The sequence below is a fragment of the Stegostoma tigrinum genome, chromosome 3 (assembly GCF_030684315.1).
Source record: "Stegostoma tigrinum isolate sSteTig4 chromosome 3, sSteTig4.hap1, whole genome shotgun sequence".
NCBI lineage: Eukaryota > Metazoa > Chordata > Chondrichthyes > Orectolobiformes > Stegostomatidae > Stegostoma > Stegostoma tigrinum.
In genome coordinates, this window is record NC_081356.1 from 133,714,866 (window position 1) to 133,720,865 (window position 6,000).

Genomic DNA, 6,000 nt, shown 5'->3' on the forward strand with positions numbered 1-6,000 from the left:
CTGCTATAATGCATGTTCCATCAATGCAAGTTGGCTGTAATGGGTTGAGGAAACGTTATTTCTAACACGTGAAATTGTGTTGGCTATAACACAATTCCAACGGTGCATGGAGGAGTATGCGTCGACATCATGTGAACATGCACAATGTTAGCTCCAAAAATGTCTCCGCACCAACATGACATGACCATTTCACAGGGTTTGTCACGAAGTGCTTTCTGTGAGAAATACAGTACAACTTCCTCCCCCATCAAGTCATCAGGACATTTTTTCAAGGTAAAGGGTTAAATTTACTGATATTTCATTATTAGAATGAATTAAACACTTAGTCAAATTCCGGTATCCTTTGTGTGATTTTTCTTTTGGTGGTCTGTCCCTAACCCCACTTTTCCCATCGGCCCCGTTATTTCCGCAGTGCAATTTTCTATAACGCAATGATGCACGGGAACGCAACTATCACTTTACAACAGAAACAACTGTATATAGTTTTTGAAGTTTTTGCTAACTGTTTTCATATTCTACACTAATTTTCCTTCATATTATACCTTTGTTATGAATTTTTTAATAACCGCTTGTTGATCTTTACAAGTTTCCCAATCTTCCAGCCTACCACTCACCTTTACAATATGGCATGCTCTAGTTTTTACTTTTATATTTTCTTTAACTTCTTTTTTAGCCATAGATGGTTTCAATCTTTCGTCCTTTCTGGAATATGTTTTAACTTGGAGCAATTGAATATCTTGTTAGATAGCTATCCCACTGCTCATCACTGCCCTAGTTTACAGTCTGGAGCTGGAGGGACACAGCAGGCCAGGCAGCATCAGAGGCACAGGAAAGTTGATGTTTCAGGAAGGGCCCTGATCTGAAATGTCAACTTTCCTGCTTCTTTGATGCTGCCTGGCCTGCTGTGTTCCTCACCTGCACACTGTGTTGTCTCTGACTCCAGCATCTGCAGTTCTTGCTATCTCTCACTTTTAATCTTCCTGCCAAGTCCACTCGGGCAGATATTGTCCTCATTCCTATGCTATTACCTTTGTTAAACTGCAGAACACTAGTGTGGGGCTCCAGATTCTCACCTTCCAACTGAGTTTGAAATTCTCGGATGCTATGGATATTCATTCCTCAAGGATCCTTTACTGTGAATTTAGTTCATCCCACCTCATAACACAAGGCCAAATCCAGAATAGACTGCTTACTGGTTGGTTCCCCAAGATACCATGCCAAGAAACAATCTCCAATATATTCAATGAGCTCTCCCCATTGTGCCGTCATTATGTCATGAAGGCTTTATATCAGCGCAAGTTCTTTCTTTAGTACACAATCCCTGACTGTGGAATCACAGTCCACTGTGAACTAAACCAGATCCTACAATGTTCAACATGAGTAGGATCAGACCTGAATAAAGATACAAATTGTTTACTGAGAGTAAAAGTAATCTAATTCCTGAGGCGCCGTGAATTGCACCTTTGGCTTCTGATGAGTGCTTATCTAGGTTGCCAAGAAACAATTATTTTTCAATCAAAATATTTTACAAACTGCAGACAAGCAAGGGAACCAGCACTTAGAAGTTGAAACAGCAACTATTTGCAAAAATAGTCAAGGCTAATGGAAGTTAAAGAAAAATATCAAAGAGATATTTTCAGAGGTAGTAGGAACCGCCGATGCTGGAGTCTGAGATAACAAGGTGTAGAGCTGGATGAACACAGCAGACCAAGCAGCATCAGAGGAGTAGGAAAGCTAGCGTTTCGGGTCTAGACCCTTCTCCAGAAATATTTTCACTTTGTTCATGGGATGTGGCTATTACTGTTAGCCCAGAATTTCACTGCCACTGCAACTTCTTGGCGGCTACAGGGCCTGGTGTAAACCAAATGTGTGGGAATTGCTCTCTGAGGTAAATCACATTGTGTGGAAATGCCTGTTCCAGGGTAAATCAGAATGTGTGGGACCCTCCACTCCAGGATAGCTCACTCTGTGTGGGGCCCTGAACCCCAGGGTAAGCCATTGTGCAAGATCCTTACTCCTGTGTAAAATACACTATGTGGGATGCCATACCCATTCTGCTACCACCCCCTTCTCTTTCTATTCTGGGAACGAAGAACTGAGTCTAGCTTCCATTTCTTCCCAGGTGCCCATACTCCCTTTGCAGGGCCATCCAAAATGCAAGTCTGGAATGGGGTTCGCTCCATCTACCACAATCCATGGCGAGGGCTCTGCTTGTTCTCTGTCCCTGGTTGCCCTTGAGAAGATGGGGTTGAGCTGCCTTCATGAACCACTGCAGTCCATGTACTGCAGGTTGACCCACAATGCCCTTAGGGAGGAAATTACAGGATTTTAACCCAGCGACACTGAAGGAACTGCGATATATTTCCAAGTCAGGATGGTGACTGGCTTGGAGGAGAACTTTCAGAGGATGCAGTTCTCATGAATCTGCCTGCCCTTGTCCTTCGGAATGTTAGAGGTCATGGAAAGAGATTTGGTAAGTTGCTGAGAACATCACTGGCACTCTGCGCTTCCACACTCCTGATTGTGTCTTCTAGATGATGGACAGGCTTTGGAGAGTCAGGGGGTGAGTTACTCATTGGGTCATACTGTCATACAGCATAGAAACAGACCCTTTGGTCCAACCAGTCTATGCTGACCATAATCCCAAACTAAACCATTCCCACCTCCCACTCGCTGCAGCACTCCCAGCCCAGACCTGTTGTGGCAGCCACTGCATTTATTTGGCAAGTCCAGATCAGTTTTGGTCAAGGAGTGTTGATATTTGGTGATTCAGTGATAATAATAATCCATTTGAATAGCAAGGAGAGATGGTTAAATTCTCTCAGTTGGAAATTAACAAGCACAACATTGGTTTTTCAAATGAAAAGTAGCAGATAAAACAGGAAATGACAGGCCAGTTAGCCTGACATATTTCAACAGGATTATGCTGAAACCTGTTCTTAAGGAAATGTTATGCAATCATCATTCGCTCAGGCAAAGAGAAAGAACAGTACCACCCGAGCTGACAGGTTTGATTGCATAGCCACGGTTAGATCTGAGAGCACAGGGTGCAGTCAGTTCAGATGGAGGTAAGTTGGATTGGAGGACGGGGGCAAAGAAATTAAAGCATCCAATGTCATGTCAACAATTCTTGATGAAAAGCTGGAACACAGGTAACAGGCCAGAGTGAGGGAACCAGGCGGAGGGAGAGTGTTAGACGTGGGTTAAGAGGCCCATGGAATGGAGAGAGGGCATGGAGGTGAAAGCAACAGAAAAAGAATTCTACATAATGACATACCCAAAATGTTTTCTACATAGTTCTATTTTACTGAAATGGTTAGCAAATGAGGTTGGTAACTGTTGAACTAGTGTTCCAAAGAATGGGTGCAAATCCTAGATCTGGGGGTGGGAGAGTGCCTTGTTTAAATTAATTAATAAATCTGGAATAAGCAGTTGATCTTGAATTTAACTGATTGTTGTAAAAGCACATCAGCCAGGGCTCTTGTGGTGCAGTGGTAAAGACCCTACCTCTAAGACAGGAGTCCCGCGTTCAAATGCCACCTGCTCCAGTGGTGTATAATATCATCTCTGAACAAGTTAATTAGAACATACCTACAAGCCCATCAATGAAGTAAAGAAATCTGCCATCCTTACCTAATCTGGCCTACATACGACTCCAGACCCACAGTAGTGTGAGTGGATTTTAGCTGCCCTCAGAAATAACTGAGTTAGCTGTTCAGTTATAGGAGAGGCTGTCAAGACCGGGTTTGTATCTATTAGAGTTCAAAAGAATGAGAGGTGATTTGATTGCAACATTTGAGATCCTGAGAGTATTTGGCAGGATGGTGGTGAAGAGAATGGTTCCTCTGCTGGGAAAAGCTGGAACTCAGGATCAATGTTGAAAAATTTGAGGCTATCCATTTCAGACAGGGATAACGTTAGTATCCTTGCTGATTTTTTTTAACTTTTACTTTTATTCTTTAATCAATGTTCGTTCAGAGCTGTGAACTGGGATTTGTAGGCCGAAGATGACATTTGGATTTTGGGAATCAGTTTATGGTAAGAGGAAAAGAACAGACCAACCAAGCATTTTTTTTATTTGTGAGGCTGGTCCTGGAGGCTAATTGTAGGCTAAGCCTTGATTAAAAGGGCTCCTACAGACACAGTAACCCCAGGAAGGAAATCCTGTTCAAATATATTGCAGAAATTGGCTGTTAATGAGGTCAAAACCTAGGGATTGATTCCAGCAAGTCTGGAAGAGACCCCATATTCAAGACAGCAGACATTCAATGGTATTGAGGCCTCAGGTAAAGATAGATAGTCAATCAGGGAGGAGTTGGAGTTGTGTTCAGGGGAGAAGAGTTTTGGCTTTTACGGATACACTGTGAAGATTTTGATATCTCCCCGCCTAACCTCCCTTACCAACATTTGGAAGCCCAGAATGTAGAAAACTGAGTTATAAATAATATTAACTTTGCCTGAGTGATCTAAGAAGGTGACCCTGATAAACATTCCAGAAAAACAAACAAGGAGCCCACATCAATCCCAGTGAAAAACACATGATGGCAACCGTTTAAGCAATCTGGCTAGTTTTGTTTCTTTCTTTCATTTATTCTTGGGCTGCGTTTGTCTGACTGAGGAAGTTTGTGTGAATGGAGACTAAAAATAAATGGTTCAGTTTTAAAGTTTAAAGATTAAGTAGATGACCTTGCTGTTTAATTTGTTCTCTCCTAAAGTAATAAGATATTTAATAAATTGGTAATTATTTTATTTAAGATACAAAACCTGTGTCATAAATTAATTATTCACTAAGTCTGGGATTGGTTATTAATGTTGGGAACCCCAACATTAACGCAACGCAACAAACTATTAAGGGTCTTTGAAGGTTTTAATTTCATTCAGTTGTGAAAACAAAAAGCTTGAAAAGTTGATTTCTGTCCCTATATCATAACAATGAAGAGAAACTTTTCACTCAGATGCTAGCGGGCATTTAGAATGCTCTTCCTGAAAAGGCAGTGGGAACTGAGTCCTTGAATATTTTTAAAGGAGAGGTAGATTCTTGATTAGATAAGAAGATGAAAGGTTACTGGGGCGAGTCAGGCGTGGAGTTATAGTTACACTCATTATCAGCCATGATCCAACTGAATGGGGGAGCAGGATCAAAGGGACCAAATGGCCTATTCTGGAACCCATTACTTATGTCCATAATCAGAGGGTTAGATAGGGTGGATAGGGAGAGCCTTTTTCCTAGGATGGTGACGGCGAGCACGAGGGTTCATAGCTTTAAATTGAGGGGTGAAAGATATAGGACAGATGTCAGAGGTAGTTTCTTTACCCAGAGAGTAGTAAGGGAATGGAACGCTTTGCCTGCAACGGTAGTAGATTCGACAACTTTAGGTACATTTAAGTCGTCATTGGATAAGCATATGGACGTACATGGAATAGCATAGGCTAGATGGGCTTGAGATCGGTATGACAGGTCGGCACAACATCGAGGGCCGAAGGGCCTGTACTGTGCTGTAGTGTTCTATGTTCTATGTTCTATGTTAGAGATGGGCAGTAAATATGGAACCTTGCCAGTAACATTGATACCCAAGAATAAATAAAACATAAATGGAGGCTCCTAAGCAACAAATACTCTGAACTTAGGATTAAGAGGAGGCCATACAACCCCTCACCCCTGTTCTGAAATTCAATTTAATCATCTCTGATTTTCAAGCCAACTTACATCCCTGACCTGCAAACCTTGATACCCCTAACCAATGGAGAGCTGTTGACATCCCGGCTTTGAAAATCTCAACCACTCCCCCACAGCTGCGGCCTGTTTTGGAGCAGTAGACTTCCTTATTTTTTTTCCTATCATTGAATTGGGTTTGCTGCTTGTTTAGGAAGGGAGGATTGACAGACAAGGCACAGGAAGACAGAGAGCCTCCATTTAAAGGGATGGGTGCTTTCGAGTTAGAGGCTAGCTCCCGTGACCACATAGCATTCCCTCAGTCCTGCCCCAGAACTTTTACAGAT